This window comes from Dromiciops gliroides, chromosome 4 (genome assembly GCF_019393635.1).
Source record: "Dromiciops gliroides isolate mDroGli1 chromosome 4, mDroGli1.pri, whole genome shotgun sequence".
Classification (NCBI taxonomy): domain Eukaryota; kingdom Metazoa; phylum Chordata; class Mammalia; order Microbiotheria; family Microbiotheriidae; genus Dromiciops; species Dromiciops gliroides.
Genome location: NC_057864.1, coordinates 104,376,701 through 104,394,175, shown reverse-complemented (window position 1 = coordinate 104,394,175; position 17,475 = coordinate 104,376,701). Strand labels below are relative to the sequence as shown.

The 17,475-nt window shown below is 43.4% G+C and overlaps 1 long non-coding RNA gene across 1 annotated transcript in view; it reads left to right on the top strand.

Annotated features, from left to right (window-relative positions):
- The window catches only part of LOC122725820, a 41,581-nt gene extending 28,997 nt beyond the window's left edge, over window positions 1–12,584 (top strand). The window contains exons 2-3 of the long non-coding RNA XR_006352758.1: window positions 11,049–11,136; window positions 11,219–12,584. This is a non-coding gene — a long non-coding RNA (uncharacterized LOC122725820). The remainder of the gene's footprint in view (window positions 1–11,048; window positions 11,137–11,218) is intronic.
- The last annotated feature ends 4,891 nt before the right edge of the window (window positions 12,585–17,475 follow it).

The window sequence follows — 17,475 nt, the reverse complement described above, 5'->3', positions numbered from 1 at the left end:
TCCTTGATTATTCATATTCCTGGGGTAGCAGGGACCCATTTACTTGGCATATAATTGGTTTCTTTCTGGCTCAAGTTGTCCCTTTCCTGAACCTATGCACCTGGAGTAAGCACTTTTCTCATTCCTGCTGAAAAACATGCCTGTAAATGCTGCTCTGTTAATTGCTGTAATAAATGGACTTTATTATATCCCTTTGCAGTAAATGGGTTATGGTGTCATTGTGGATGGGGCACCCATGTTTATTACACAGGGCGACCCACTGCAGCAGGCAGAACAAAATTACTGCCAATGCTGTTGGGGAAGGGAGGGAGGAGGGATGATTCAAAAGGTAGTTGAATTGAAGCCCTCAGTAAGGTTTCAAGAGACATGCCCTCTCTGGGGCCTTGGGAGCCTTCCCCTCTATGAGCCTCATCTTCTCTTTGATTGGAGGAGAATCAATCTTTCTGTTTTCTTTCTTCACAGAGAAGAACAGCCGCATGGACTTGACTTACTCTGGGGAAGAAAGGTTTCTTAGGACTACAGAATGTGCTTGCATGTAATAATGAAAGATCCTTTATTTTCCTTTTAAAAAAAAAAAAGCTTCAGGCTAAGGTTATTTCAAGTGTGAATAGCACAAGGGGACAAAAATGGAGATTCTCAGACCCAGAGTTAAAAGGGAAAAAAGAGAAGATGCTTCTAATTGAAAAGAGATTCAGAGAAAGTAAATTGGAAACTTCTTAGGAGAGTATGGGGTGAAGAACTGACAACAATCAGCGTTAAAGGCTCTGAGAGGAGACAGGGTACACAATCACACACATCGACACCTCCTCACCTCCTCCTACTCCAGCCTCCATCACTGCCCCAGGAAGAGGATGATAGCATTTGAAAATGTCAGATATAGCAAATGTTTAAAAAAAAAGTACTATTCCAGTAAATCAAGCAAGTCCTAGGTAGAAACCAGTCAAACTAGGAATGAAGACCCACTGAAAATACTGCAAATGTTAAAAAAAAAAAAAAGAAAATGTCAGATATCGGCAAGTTTTGGTTGAGATTGAGCAAAGAATACTCTGGAGCTGGTGGCTTCATAGCTCCCTTCCCCCCTCCAGTCATCACAGTCTGCCCGATGCAGGCATATTTTCTTTTCTTTTTCATCTTAGCCTACCCATGAGCCTACTGTCACAGGCCAGCTATCAATCCATCCATATCCCTAGCCCCAGAAACAGATCAATCTGGTGAGTTCATATCTATAAGTGTATAGGTTAGCATGGACATATGACTTGTGTTAATCTATTCTTTTTTCTTTTCTTTTCTTTTCTTTTTTTTTTTGGTGAGGCAATTGGGGTTAAGTGACTTGCCCAGGGTCACACAGCTAGTAAGTGTCAAGTGTCTGAGGCTGGATTTGAACTCAGGTCCTCCTGACTCCAGGGCCGGTGCTCTATCCACTGCACCACCTAGCTGCCCCAATCCATTCTTTTATTAGAATGAATATTCCTTCTGTTAACATAGATCCCAACCCTCCCATATGTCTTGGTAGATGTGTTAGTGAATTTCACTGACCAAAACTGTAAAATTAAATAAGTTAACCTGGCAGCCAATTGTTGAATTTAGCTAGTCTAGTCCATTAGATGGGGCCCTCACTAAGTTGGTACACAGCCTTCCAAGGACACAGAACTATTTCTATGCCCCAATTACATATCAGAGGAAGACTTAAAATGAAGGATGCTGCATGTTACTAGGAAAACTATAGTATAAAATTATATGGAACGAATGCCTAAGGGAGGTAGAAGCAAAGCACTATTTAAGATCCTAGGGAGGATGGGAGAGGAGGTCACAATCAACTCGGAGGATGGGAAGACATTTCCAAGAGAAAGTCGCATTTGAACTTCAGAGCAAGGCCATGAAACCAACTTATTCAAACCTATCATTTGAGTAGGAGTGACAGTAGTAAATGGCTCCAGGGAGTCCACTCTAATGGGTTTGGGGATCGGCTGTGAGCAAAGGTTTGAAAGTGAGAAAGTGTGGTATGTGTAGTAGAAGAAGTCTACTTTAGTTGGAGCTTAGAGTACTTTTAAGGAAGTGTTGAATATTAGGAATGCGATCACTTAAGAGATCCTTGGTAATTTGGGGGAGAGTAGTTTTACTTGAACAGGCGCATCACAAACCAGACTGCAAGGGTAGAGGAGCTAGTGAAAGAAGAGAGAGTAAGCAGAGGCAAAAGGTGTAGACAGCTCCTTCTAGAAATTTGCTTATGAAAAAGAGGAGAGACCTAGGATGAAAACTGGAGAGGATTGTAGAGTGAAGTGAGGGCTTTTGTTTGTTTGTTTGTTTTAAAGGTAGGGGAGATCTAAGTTTATAAGCAGCTAAGGACAGAGGTAACTGAGAAGGGTGGTACTCGATTATGGAAAATGGAGGCAGCCCAGTAGCCCAGTGGATAGAGTGCTGTTCCTGGAATAAAAAAAAACAACCACCTTAATGCAAATCTGGCCCCAGACACTTACTAGTTTGTGCCTCTGAGAAAGTCACTTAATCTCTGTCTCAGTTTCCTCAGCTGTAAAATGAAGATAATAATAGCACCTACTTCTCCCTGGGTTGCAGTGAGGATCAAATGAGATATTTGTATATCATTTAGCACATAGTAGGTGCTTAATAAATGCTTCTTCCATTCCCCCACCCCCTTTGAATGCCTGGCTAAAGAATTTGAATTTCACCACATAGAGAACAGAGTCACTGTAGGGTTTTGAGTAGAGGGTAACATAATTAGACCTATATATAAAGTCCGAAGGGACCTTAGAGATAAAGTCCAACTCCCTTTGTTGGCCTGGTCCTCAGAGGTAACCTAACTTAATCCAGTCACCCAATACACATCTTGTCTGAGGCAGGATTCAAACCCAGGTCTTCCTGACTCTCAGGCCTACTGCTACAAGTCTGGCAGCAGGGTGAAAGATAGATTGAGGAGAGGAGAGGAGAGGAGAGAGGAGAGGAGAGAAGGGGAGGAAGTAGGGAAGGGGAGAGGAGTGGTGAAGGAAGGGAGGAGAGAGAAGAGGAGAGGAGGGGAGGGGAAGGGAGGAGAAAGGAGTGAATAGGAGGGGAGAAAGGGAGGGAAGGAAAGCTAAGAAAACTGAGAGAAGATTACAGGCATAGCTTAGCAGGGGGTAGGGTGGGGGGAGGTGGCAGTAGGAATAGAAAGGAAGGGATGGGTACAAGACATACTATAGAGATAGAAACATCTGCTTAAATATGAAAGGCGAGGGATGGGGAATAGTTAAAGAGAACATGAACTTTAGAAAGTGAGCCTGGGTATTAAAATGTGAGCACCAGGGGAAAACAAATAGAGAAAGAGGCCCTGGGATAAAACTATTAGGCTTAGATTTAGACATGTTGCACTTAAGGTACCAGTGGGTAGTATTTCTAGGTAAAAAAGAAAATGTCAGGGCAGCTAGGTGGTGCAGTGGATAGAGCACGGGCCCTGGAGTCAGGAGAACCTGAGTTCAAATCTGGCTTCAGACGCTTGACACTTACTAGCTGTGTGACCCTGGGCAAGTCACTTAACCCCCATTGCCTCACCAAAAAAAAAAAAAAAAGAAAATGTCCTGTAGGCAGATAAAGATACAGGTCTGGAGTATGAGAGGTGAGATCTAGAATCATCACCATAGAGGTTACAATTGAAACCCTGAGAGTGATAAAATGTCCAAGGAAGGGAAGGGAAGGGAAGGGAAGTGGGCTAAGGCCAGAATCTTGGGCAATATCCTCCTTAAGGGGTGGGGAAGAGGTTGAGGACCAGAGAAAGAATGTCTAGTGAGGCAGGAGAAGCAAAAGAGTCTGGTGTGTCTGTAACCTAGAGAGGAGATCGTCTATAAGGTAGGCCCCCTCAATACTTTCAAAGGTCAAGAAGGATGAGGACTGAAATGAAGCCACTGGTTAGGAGCTTATCCATGACCTTTGAGAGGGAAGTTTCTGTAGAGTGGTGAGGATAGAAACCAGGTCCCACGGGGTTGAAGGCAGAGGATGAAGAGTTAGAGACATCAGCTATAGATTAAAATTTAAGAGTTTAAGAAAGAAATGGAGTTGCCTTAAATGGGGATCTTTGCTTTTGTCTTCATGTTCCCAGGGCTTAGTACATTTTTTTTTTGGTGAGGCAACTGGGGCTAAGTGACTTGCCCAAAGTCACACAGCTCGTGTCAAATGTCTGAGGTTGGATCTGAACTCAGGTCCTCCTGAATCCAGGGCTGGTGCTCTATCCACTGCACCACCTAGCTGCCCCCTAGTACATTTTTTAAAGCAACTTGTGGTCTCATCAAGGAATGGAGCTCATACTTCCTTTATCAGTACAGATTGGCAACCCTTCTCCACCTTACAGTTTTAGAGAGTTGCCTAGGACATACAGAGAGAAGAGACCCCTAGATAGAGCATTTAGTAAGGGTCCTAATGGACTGTGCTAAATGATGACGATACAAATACAAGTAAGCAAGCCATTCCGTGCCCTCAAGCAGCTCACATTCTAGCAGATAGACATGAACACATAAAGGGAAGCTGGAAAGATAGGTAGGGTAGGAGAGAGCATGCAAACGGTGACGCAGTCTGGAAATGGTGGCCAGGAAGTGATGGAGAGACCTGGTTCTAGGCAAGACAGCAGAACCCAGGGTGGTTCCAGGAGTAGAAACCAAGACTGGGGGGAAGAGGAGGAAAATGCTCAGAGGACCAGAAGTTTGGAAATGGAAGCCTGAAAGTGACTTGGGGGTGATGTGCCTGGGATCCTCCAGCCACTCTATATCTGAGGAGGATTTGAATCTAGTTCTTCCCAATTCAGAAGCCAGCTCCTTATGCTAATCCAGGGTGCCTCTCACCTTGGAGCTTAATAAATGCTCACTGGCTTGGCTTAGAACAGGCTAAGTATAGACATATGTACAGATCTGAGAGGCAACATGACATAGGGGATGGGGAACCTGCTTTAGAGGCAGGAAGACCTGCCTTCAGAGACACACTGGCTATCTGACCACAGGAAACTTGTTGAACTTCTTGGTGACCCAGGCAATGAAATCACAGGTTAGGTAAAAAATAAATGTGGTTTATTTCATCTGCATTATTTGAGGATATTTACATAGTAGGAGTGCCCTAGATAAAATCACAGATGAGGACCTCCACAAAAACCATATATGTACATGTGCATACATACACACATGCATCTATGTATATAGGCCAACCTTGATCGAAGCAGCGTAATGAGGTGTCAGAGGTAATACACTTTCAAAGATACCTGTAAGCCTCTCTTGCTCAAATCCTTTTATTATCCAACTGGCTTACCCTAAAATCCCACAATTATAGCTTAATTTCTTTGACAGGAGTACCACTTTAACCTTTTTTAGTCATATACATCTTAATGCAAATGAGCTCATCACAATTTATCCTGAATATAGATGTTGATAAGTAAAAAGGGAAGGAATAGAAAAGTGCTGGGCATGGTAGAAACAGCGGGGGGGGGCAGGAAAATTGAAAGGGGCAAAGGTTGAAGAAAAAGAAGTGGAGAGCCTAATAATGACAAAGAATGTTCATATTCATTATCTCATTTGATTCTCACAACAATACTGCAATACATGTGGAGTAGTTAGTAATCATCTCATTCTGTAATTTAGAGATATGGGGTAACTGTTTCAAGGTCAGACAGTCAGTCGGGAGCTTAGCTGACACTTGAACCCAAATTTTCTTTCTCCCCAGTGAGCATTCTTTGCAATATATCAAACAAGTAATAATAACTAGTTCACATTCATGAACACTTTAAGGTTTGTAAAATACTTTACATACGTTATCTCATAACCATGTGAAGTAGGCGCTATTTTATCTTGGTTTTATGGATGAGGAAACCAAAGTTCAGAGAGGCTAGTAATTCCCAGAGCCACATAGCTAGTCTCGAGGTAAAATTCAAACTCATGTCTTCCTGAATTCAAGCCCAACACACTCACCATTAAATCTATGGCCTACAAAGTAGGAGTGAACCCCACTGGGAGCCCTGACAGGAGGAGAGTGAAAAAAAAAGTAGGAAGATAGGTTGCATCCCACCTTCCTCAAGTAAATCAATACAACTATGACTACCTTTTCTCCTCTAATATTCTTTCACTCTGCCCCTTCCCTCTGATGTGTGAGTTTCCAGCCTCCTTCCTTGTGCGCTCAGAGTTGCTGTCAGGTACTCATGGCAACAGCTGCCACTGGGAAAATTTTACCCTCGGTTCTTACCCATCCAGATCATATTGTGACTCTGATGGAGAGACCTTTCAGTAAGACCCCTGCCCTCCTTTTAAATCTGGGTGGAACAGAGTGAGTCACATAGGATTGAGTAGACATGGATAGAATGTGATCTGTATTATCTTTGCCCCCAGACTTTCCACAATTACCTCCTGTTCCACCCCCCACAACAGTACCACCCTAGGTCAGACCTGAATCACCTTTTACCTGTCCTCCAAATTGGTCTCCCTGCCTAATAATGAAAGGTCTCCCCTTTTCCAATCTATCTTCCACACAGCTACTAAAATGATTTTCCTGAATCACTTCAGTAATAAACTATATTGGTTTCATACTAACCATAGGATCAAATGTGATTTCCTCTTTAATTTTTTTTGTTGAAAAAATTATGTAAATTTAATAATTTCCACAAGTATTAATATGATGATGCATATTTAGGGATAGTGACAGTCACTGGTCCTCCAATTTATTTGGTATGGAGAATTCTCTGCAACTTATATCCTTAGAGTAGTGAAAGGTTAAGGGACTTGGCCAGGGTCACAAAGACAATACATATCAGAGGTAGAATTTGAATTCAAGACATTTGGGGTGTCAAGGTTATCTCTATATCCATTATTCCTCTCCATAAATATAATTTACAAATAAGTAAGTATTGGAGATGCATGCATACTTTTTTTACTGATGGAATGCACAATCAAAAGTCTGGAGACCCCACAATATGGTGTTTACCCAGTACAACCTCAGTCTTCGAAATGTTGTCAAAGGCCAACCATCAAAGAGCACAGAAGTACATACTCCCACCCCAACTATCCTCATCTACCCTTGGGCACAGTTAATGCTACCTCCTTCCTGAGCTCCTCTTATCAATATTGCCACAGGTGAGTACAATGCAAGGGAAGTCTTTTGTGAACTTTAGGGGTGAACTGAGTGTCGTGAATCATTCTGTTTTCTAATTAATCAAGGGTGTTATATATGCAGTAGTTATTTTATCTATCCCTTTGGGAGGAAGAAGGAGAGATACCTAGTCAGTTGAATAAGGAGAAGTGTGTATGGGACATGAAGCATGGTTCACCAATGAGAAAGGCAGTGTGACTGAGGGGATAGAGGTTTAGGGCTGGACTCAGGACAGCCCGGCTGCTCATCACATCTCAGACATCCCCTAGCTGTATGACCTTAAGCAGGTCACTTAACTCCTCTGATTGTGAGGTTTCTCAGGTATAAAATAAAAAGGTTGAACCTGATGAACTCAAAGGCCCCTTCTGGCTATAAATCTGTGATCCAGTGGTCCAGTTAGGCACACTTGATTTAAAACTGGACAAATCAGTTAACCTCTTTGAGGTCAGGCCCCTTGTTTTTAAAATAGGAGTAATAATCCCTCTCATTCTTTCCTCACAGGTCAAGAATGCCACAGTCAGATGAGATAAAATAGGAAAAGTATCATAAACTTTATTTATTTATTCATTCATTCATTTATCTGTTTGTTTGTTCATTTATTTATTTACTTACATACTTATTTACTTATTGCTGGCAATCAGGGTTAAGTGACTTGCTCAGGGTCATACAACTAGTGAATGTCATCTGAGGCCAGATTTGAACTTGGGTCCTCTTGACTCCAGGGCCAATACACTATCCACTACACCACCAAGATGTCCCTGTGTACTTTAGAGGGGTTACATAAATGCTGCACTTATTCCTAATTGAAAGTGAGTCAAAGTAAACAGAAGAAACTAAGTCCTTAAGGCCCATGTGGAAGTGACGTTCAGGACATGGACTGCCGTCCTCTTTTGAGGATTATGAGGGAGCTGGAGTCTGGCTGAATTCCAGGCCAGCAGGCCTATGGGTGTAAGTTAAATCTGGGGAAACTATAAGTAAGGAGCGTAGCTTAGGAATTTGACCATTCAGTCAGTATTCTCCAGTCTGAGCTAAATATAATCTTCCATATGCATTTCTAATTGCTCTTTTCTGAACTGATATTTGCTCTTTCCATTTAAATAAATATCTTTGCTTTAGACCAAGGTTGTTTGGATATGGAAAGAAAATGGGTAGTAAAAGTGAAAACTGGGGGCAGCCAGGTGGCACAGTAAAAGCACTGGCCCTGGATTCAGGAGGACCTGAGTTCAATTCCAGAACTCAGACACTTGACACTTATTAGCTGTGTGACCCTGGGCAAGTCACTTAACCCTCATTGCCCCTCAAAAAAGAAAAAAGGAAACTGGTTAGAGGGCAATAGAAAGGTAGCAAAAATAATAACAATAACTGGCATTTACAAAGAACTTTCAAATTCACAAAATGTATTATATATATTATCTCCTTTGAGCCTCACAACAATCCTTGAGATGGGTATTACAGATGAAGAAATTGAGGATTAGAGAGGCTAAATAATACCACCTTGGTCACATGGCTAGTAAGTGTCAAAGGCAGGTTTTAAACCCAGGTCTTCCTGACTCCAAGGCCATGCTGCCTCCAAAAAATGAGTTGAATCAGGGGCAGCTAGGTGGTGCAGTGGATCCGGCCCTAGATTCAGGAGGACCTGAGTTCAAATCTGGCCTTAAACACTTGACACTTACTAGCTGTGTGACCCTGGGCAAGTCACTTAACCCTCATTGCCCCGCCCCCCCCCTCAAAAAAAGAAAGAAAGAGTTGAATCATTCAAAAAGAAAAAGTAATCAAGGATCAGATGCCTCCCTTGTATAAACCCAGGAATCAAGACCACAAGACTTAAACTACAAAGGACCTTAGAGGTCAGCTAGTCCAACCTCCCATTTTACAGATGAGGAAACCAACGCCCATAAATATGAAGTATCTTGGGGTATAGTCATGCAGGTAGTAAATTGCAGAGCCAGGATTTAAATTCAGGGCCCCCAGTGTGATTTCTATTCACCTTGTTGCCTGTGTGAGATCAGGAAAATCCAAGAAGCTTGTTTTTTGGAGCCAAGGTCTAGAAATCAGCAGTTTAAAAAGTAGTGAAGGGGGGGCAGCTAGATGGCGCAGTGGATAGAGCACTGGCCCTGGAGTCAGGAGGACCTGAGTTCAAATCCAGCCTCAGACACTTAACACTTACTAGCTGTGTGACCCTGGGCAAGTCACTTAACCCCAATTGCCTCACTAAAAAAAAAAACAAAAAAGAAAAAAAAAAGAAAGAAAGAAAAGTAGTGAAGGGAGGCAGCTAAGTGGCGCAGTGGATAAAGCACCGGCCCTGGAGTCAGGAAGACCTGACTTCAAATCTGGCCTCAGACACTTGACACTTACTAGCTGTGTGACCTTGGACAAGTCACTTAACCCTCATTGCCCCACCAAAAAAAATTTTTTTTTAATTAAAAAAAAAAAAAGTAGTGAAACCAGGGCCAAAGTGGAAAAATGAGAAAGGGGGAGCTGGGGAAAAGCTGACTCCCTGGGGTGTGGTCAGCAGTGCCTAAGGCCTGGGGGCTTGATTCCTAGCAGTAACTGAAGAGGTCCAGGGCCCAAGACATCAGGGCATGACAAAGGTGTTTATGGAATTCACAGAGAAATTCTGAAACACTGGGTAGGAAAGAGGTTCCAATGGAAAAAGACCCTTCTAGATCAGTCTCAACTCCCATAGTTATTTACCTTGGAATCTTGGGCCCATCACTATCCTATTCTGAGCTGGAAAGGTACACTCATGGGTTCAAGAGCTGAAAGAGACTTAATGCTGACATCCAGTCCCACACTCTCATTTCACAGACCCTGGACCTAGAAAGGCAAAGAGATTTGCCCAAGGTCATGGTATAGATAGATCACAGCCAAAATTTGATCTCAGGTCCTTCTCACTATCAATCCAGGATTCCTTCCTGGGATGCAGCAGGTGACTAACAAATGCATGCTGGTTGATCTCCCTTTAACACATTGCCTCTCTTCCTTGGTTTCTCTATTTGTAACGTGGAAAATCTTTTTTTTTTCAAATCAGAACAGATAATAGATGGAAAAGTATTTGTAGCCTTCCCTGTACTGGGCAGTAAATAAACCCTTGATTAATTGAACTGAATATACTGTGGAATCAAGAGATTGTTCTGGACAACTTTCTAAGACTATGTCACAGAGGTGCTGGTACAGGGCGGTTCTTCACTGGAGAGCTCCTTTTACCAAGGAAGTCACAAGTCGAGGCCCGTATCCTTCTTTTAGAACCATCGTAGTTGAATATTAAAGCTAGAAAGGATCTTAAACATCACCCAGGTCCTAGGAGAAGATTTCTCCATGATACGCCCCTTTCTCAAATAGGCAAGTAGTTATGAAATAAGGCTGACTGGGCCTGGCTGGCTATTCCCCAAGCAGGGGCCGTCTGGTGAAACTGGATGAAACAAAGTGGGGAATAACTGATTGAAACTCTGGTTAAGGGAGCACCCTACAGATGGCAAGTTCTCCCACCAACTCAGCTTTGGCACATAAAGGGGCTGGGGAAGGGTGGTGAGTGGGGGGAAATGTGAAGGAAAAACAGCCCCACCAGCCACTCACATATTTACATCTGAACTGTCAAAATAGTTATTTTTAAGTGGAGCCCCGTCTGCTGCCAGTTTAAAATTAAGTAGAGCGACAGCGGGGGCGCCTGCTGAGACGTGAGGGCTGGAGGAGTCACAGAGAGGCAGTGGCTGGCGGAATGTGCCTGCATATAAGGAGGATCTATGTGAGCCTGTCCTCTGCACGTGTATTCCTGGGCTTATGGATGTATGCATGTGAACATGTGGGGTATGTGTGTGTGTGTGTGTGTTCCTCCAGGCTACAGAAACTTTTGGAGTTGGAGATCTCTCTGCTTTGTCTTTATTGGTTCACCTAATTGAATGGGGGTACCCTTGGAGTTAAGTTCATTCTTCTGCTTTCAGGCAAAGTGGCCTCTTTACCCAGTCCATCTGCTACTCGGATAATGGGATCTTCCTAAAGTATGGGTCCAACCACGTCAGAAACCTGTTGGTAAGTTAAGGGGATATCTACCCCAAGCACATGAAGACTTTCCTCAGTGCAACAGATGGATGAGAGCAATTTGTTCCAACAGGTGTGAAGGTGGCTGAAACAAGCACTGCGGAGCCCTTGGTCATCCCCTGCCCCAGTATTCCACAAACTCCAGTGGCTCCCATTACCTCAAATGTAAAATGATCAAATATAAAAGACTTGGTTTGGTTATTTTCAGACAACTCAAACAAGATGTTCCTCATCTTGACCAGGCACATTTACTAGCTGTCTTCCCATGCCTGGAATGCTCTTCCTGCTCATCTCTGCCTCCTAGATTCCTTCAAATCTCACCTCTAATCCTATATTCTACAAGCTGCCTATCTTGAGTCCCATTAATCCTTCAATTTTACATAAACACACTCATACATACATACAAACATATACTTTCCCCCATAATTGTTGGCATGTTGTCTGCCTAACTAGACCATGAGATTCTTGAGAGCAGGGGATGTCTTTTGCCTTTCTTTGTATACTGTCTTATGTGTTTAACACAGTGCTTGGCACAGAAATGCTTAAACATTGATTTGATCTACATAGATATGTCTTGGTGGTTGAGAGTGGGGAGTTCTGTCTTTTTTGGAAAAATTTATAGGGAAGAAAATTCCCCAACTTGCCTTAATCATATAACACTAGGAGTCAGGAATTTCTTCCTGGAGCTCAAGTATCTCATATACCTATACAACTTATACCTATTTTCTCTCCTTCTGAATCAAAGGAAAAGATTCCAGACACTAACCTGGGAGTGAGGGTCACTGCCCATTCTGATGGTCCCTCCTCACTCTCTGTCTCCTCCTCCACACACACATTCCCTGCCTTTAGATACATCATTTCCAGAGCAATGGGAAGGTTGGAAAGGCTTTGAGAACATTTCATGGGCTTGTCCATGTAACTTCAGTTACATTTTGATCAGCCTGGAAATATTGAAGCCTGTCTGCAAAGGCTATTAGGGCCTGAAAGCATGAGTATGGAATGGATGACCTCGGATACCAGAGATATTCTTTTCCTTTTACAAAACCAGAGAAGGTGAGGGGGCTTTTGACACTCTTAGCAAGCTAACTGGAGACAGAAGCTGGAGAGCTCTGGTGTAATCAATATGTCTCCCCATTCCTGTCCAATCTTTTCTGGGTAATGAGCAGTGAGTGGGAATGTCACCTCTGTTAATGGGGGAAGATGCAACTGTGCACAGCTAGAAACGCCTCTCCGTCTTCATTAAGCCAGCAACAGCCCGGACTGCTTTCCCTCCCACGCTGGGTAACAGATGATTCCGATTGAAGAGTGATCACCATCCTACCTCTCTCTCCTCAGGCTTCAATCCCAAGCAATGACCCTACACCCACCATCAAAAAACACTGCCTAGGAAAATGCCCTTTGAGGGTAAAGTGCAGAAATGACTGATAAAAACACAGCGAAGAGGGCACGTAAATAAAATTTTATTTCCAGCAACAGACACTGGTCTCTATTAGAGTTGTCTTAAATTGTGTGACCTCTCCTCCCTTTTTCCTCTTTCCCTTTTGCCCATTCACCCCGAACTTTTAAAATGAGAGCCCTTGACCCTCAACAAATCCTTTGCTCTCTCTGGACCTCAGTTTCCTCATCTATATAATGAGGGGGTTTGAAGAAGGCTAAACCACTCCAGCATCTTTGCCAAGAAAACTCCAGATGGGGTCACAAAGAGTCAGACACGACTGAAATGACCAAACAACAACATAATGGGGCGGGGTTGGACTAAATGATCTGAGGTTCTTTCCAGTTTTAAATCTCTTCCGAACTTTCCAGTTACTGTTGAGAACACCACCATTCTCCCAGTCACCCAAGTCAGCAACCTTTGTGTCATTCAGGGCTCCTCACTCTCAACATCACGTACCCAGTCTTTTAAGGAGTCTTTTTGTTTCTAGCTTCATAACATCACCACATATAGCCTTTATCAACTCCTGCCTGGACTATTGGAATGGCCTTCTAGTTGGTTTCCCCAAGTCCCTTCCTATTCTAAGTGATCCTCCAAACAAGTACCAAAGGGATTTTCAGCAAGCATAGGTCTACTCAGGGCACACATCCCCACCTCCATTTCTTTATTGCCTCCTTTGGCATTTAAAGCTCTTCCTAACCCGGCCTCTTCCTATTTCTTCAGTCCTCTTAATCTTTTATTTCCCTCCATTCATGCTACGATCAAGCCACACTGAGCTAATGCTGTTCTTGTTCACGAATCCCCATCTCCCATCCCTGTGCCTTCCACTGTCAGTTAACTATCAATCAATCAATCAATCAATCAGTATTTATTAGGCACCTACTATGTACCAGTCACCGTCCTAAGCACTGGGGATACAAAAAGAGAGAAAAGATAGTCCCCGACCCCGAGGAGCTTACAATCTAATGTGGAAGTAAACACGAAGGCTAACCAACCAGCCAATAACTATGTATTGAGTGCCTACTATGTGCCAGGCACTGTGCTAAACGTTGGGGATACAAAAAGAAGCAAAAGACAGTCCCTGACCTGGAGGAGTTTATAATCTCCTCGAGGGCAGGGAGTAGCGTCTTTCTTTGTATCCCCAGCGCTTAGCACAGTGCCCGACACGTAGCAGGTGCTTCGTAGATGTGGATCATCCATCTTGGGGCCTGTCCACTTCCCCCTAGTTGCTAGTTTCTCTTCCTCGGAGATGCATCCAATCTGTGTGCACCTAGTTATTGACGTGCGAGACGTCTCCCTCGTGGGAGCGCGGGCTGGTTTTGTTGTTTCGGTTTTTGCATTTCTTTGCATCCTCTGCGCTTCCCTGGTATCTTTGATACGGTAATGACTTAAATGCTAGTTGACTGGCCGAGTGCAGGAGGCTTTGGCAATCCTGATAAACCTATCTAGCATTCAGAGGCTGTAAGGAAAAGATGACAGGCTCGAGCCAGAGGATCTGAGTTCCAGTCTTGCCTCTGCTACTCACTACCTGGGTGACTTCCACGGAGCACACGTCATTAAATCTCCCTGGGCCTCAGTTTTCTCGTTTGTAAAATGAGGTGGTTGGACTAAATGGCTTCCAAGGGCCGCACAAGCGGCAAACCTATGATATCGTGAAGGGGTCCGGATCCCGGCTCTCCTCTGATATTCCCGCACGCACGCACTCACGTAGTACGTACGCACTCGCCCCTTCTCTTTCCCCCTAGCTGGAAGTTCAAGGACTAGCGTCGGAAACTGGTACTGCCCCTTTAAATCCAGGGTGCCTCTAAACGGGTGACTATACGGAAGTGAGACATACCAAGTTTAAAATGAAGGGGGGTAAACGGCATGACTTCAGAAGAACCTTGTTTTCTTTGCATAATAAATCTATGAGAGCAATGCTACCTCAACTTTCCAGTAAAATAAATGAAAGTAAATATCTCCTTAAACTAGTAATTTTTTAGTGAGTGGGTGGCAAAATGTGCCTTTTTATTCTATCACCTCCTCAGGATTGACTATAGTGGCAGCATCTCCTAGAAGCCAGGAGCGCTCTTTTGTTGGGAATCGTTCCGTCCAAAGCTTATGACTTGGTACGGCCCAAGATGGGGGTGAGCGGGGAGATGTGGAACGTGCCATTTGGTCTAAGGAAATGGGAAGCTCTCGTCGCTCCCCCCAGAGACCGAGTCCCAGTGGAATGGACCAAGACTCCTAGGGGAAGCGTGACGTAATTGGTTGCGGGCGGCGCGGGGCGGGCGGCAGCTGTTTCCGCTCCCTGGGGGTGGGATCTCAGACAGCGGCTTGGGCCGGGGTTCAGATCCTTCATCCCCTCAAAATCTGTCAAATATTGGTTTCAGGGGAGCTCGGTTACTGGTATCCTCACCCCTGCCTTAGAATTCACAGCTTTAGAGCGAGCAGGGACCTGGAAAAGTACCTGGTCCACCCCTCAGCCTCCCCCCCCCCATTTTACAGCGGAGAAAACTGAGGCCCAAGGGTAGGAGAGTGAACTCAGGTGGAAAGAGGATCATAGACATATTGTTAGTAGCCATATAATAGTTAGCATTTATATAGCTTTTTAAGGTGTGCAAGGCATTTTACATATACGCTTTTATCTCATTTTGATGCTCACAGCCGTGGCAGATAAATCCTATAATTTACAGAGGAAACTGAGGGGGCTGTGATTAGAACTCAGGGCTCCTTGACTCCAAGTCCAGGGTTCTATATATTGGACATAGGACCAATCAGTCAATAAAGGTTTATTAAGCTCCTACTATGTGCCAGGCACTGAGCTGAGAGCCAGACTGGCAAAAGACTTGCCCTGCCCTCAGGGAGCTTACTGTCTAAGGGGGGAGAAAATATGCAAACAACTGTGTGCTAATAAACTATAGAGGAGATAACAGGAAATAACAGAAGGTACTAGAATTAAGAGGGATTCAGAAAGGTTTCCTGTTAAAGGGTGGGTTTCAGCTGGAACATGGCTTCCCAGAAACTGTCTAGTCCAACCTCCTCATTTTACAGAGGAAGAAACTGAAGCTAAAGAGGTTTAAGTGGCTTTCCCAAAGTCACTCAGATGGCAATTTAACATGAAAGCACAGATTTAGAGCTGGAAGCTAATTTAGGAGCCATCTAGTCCAACCTTATTTTGCTGAATAGGAAACTGAGGCCTAGAAAGGGTAACTTTCCACTCAGGTGGAAGCTAATTGACACAGTGGATAGAGCACAGGACCTATATTTAGGAAGAACTAAGTTCCAGTCCAGCTTCAGACATTTACAAGTTGTGTAACCCTGGGCAAGTCACTTAACTCCTGTTTGCCTCTGTTTTCTCATCTGTAAAATGGAGATAATTTTAGCTACCTTCCAGGATTGCTGTAAGGATCAAATGAGATAATAATTGCAAAGTGCCTGGCTCAGAGGAAGTACTATGTAAATGTTAGCTGTCATCATCATCGTTGTCATAGTCATTATTATTGTTGAAAAGAACATCTAAGGAAAAAAAATACCAACTGTGCCCTGTAATTTGGGCACTTATGTGCTAGAAACTTTAATCTAACCTCAGTCTACATTTCTGGACGGGCAACCAGGTGGTACAGTGGTTAGATCACCAGGTCTAGAGTCAGGAAGACCAGAGTTCAAATTTGACCTCAGATACTTAATACCTGTGTGACCCTGGGTAAGTCACTTAACCCTGTTTACCTTAGTTTCCTCATCTATAAAATGAGCTGGAGAAGGAAATGGCAAATCTCTGCCAAGAAAACCCCAAATGGGGTCCTGAAGAGTTGGGCACAATTGAACAACAAGCCATTTTTAGCTTGTAGAGATGTCCAGATGGGCATAGTTCCCCATGTCTTCCAACGTGACTCTAACTCATCATATTCTCTGTAATTTTAGGAAACATTTATAGGAATCTTTGTCAAGGAAAAGATCATACCATATTAAAGTACAGTTTTAGGTTAACATTTCAGAAGTTAAACTCAGTTCCTTCCTGGATCACTTCTCCTTAACCCACTTTCCAGTGATTAGTATCTTAGCCTATAATTTCAAAAGAGGAGATACTATCCCCAGCTAGGTCATGATACTCCAGCTGAGTGGCAAGGCAGTAATCCCATCTAGACAAGAGTTGAGTATGACTATCACTTTTTTTTTTTTTTTTTGCAGGGCAATGAGGGTAAAGTGACTTGCCCAGGGTCACACAGCTAGTAAGTGTTAAGTGTCTGAGGCTGGATTTGAACTCAGGTCCTCCTGAATCCAAGGCCAGTGCTTTATCTGCTTCGACACCTAGCTGTCCCCTGACTATCACTCTTAATTCCATTTCAAAGGAAAGCCTTTGCCTTTGTTCTTCCTAAAGGGAAAAATCTGGAAAGGGTTTTAGGCCAAAGAAAATACCATTTTACAAAAATATTTCTAGAGAAACTTTAAAAAATCAGTTTAATATGCATCCACAAATAGGACTGGGTACCTCAGAAGCTGTCAAGTCTGATTCCTTTCATTTTACCAGACAGGAAACTGAGGCCTAGAGAAGTTGTGTCTTGCCTAAAGTCCCCAGGTAAGCTTTAAACTCAAGTAATCTGCCTCCAAAGCACTTTTTCCACTGTACCATGATAGTAAGTAGCATGGGGAAGGTGAGACATCTTCAGGAATTATTTTATTTCATCCTTCTGCCTTCAACCAAGTCATGCTTTGAAGTATTCAGAAATGTTGTGCTTGTTTTTTAAAATCTCTAGAAATGGGTATTCAGGGACACCCTGCTCATCACAACTAGTCTGGTGAACAATTTTATATGCTACATCTATTGATGAAATTACAAGTCCTGCCCAGTTTAAAATTTCTAACCCAGTCCATCTTGTTGCAATGTAATCCTATGATCTCTGTAGCTATCCTCT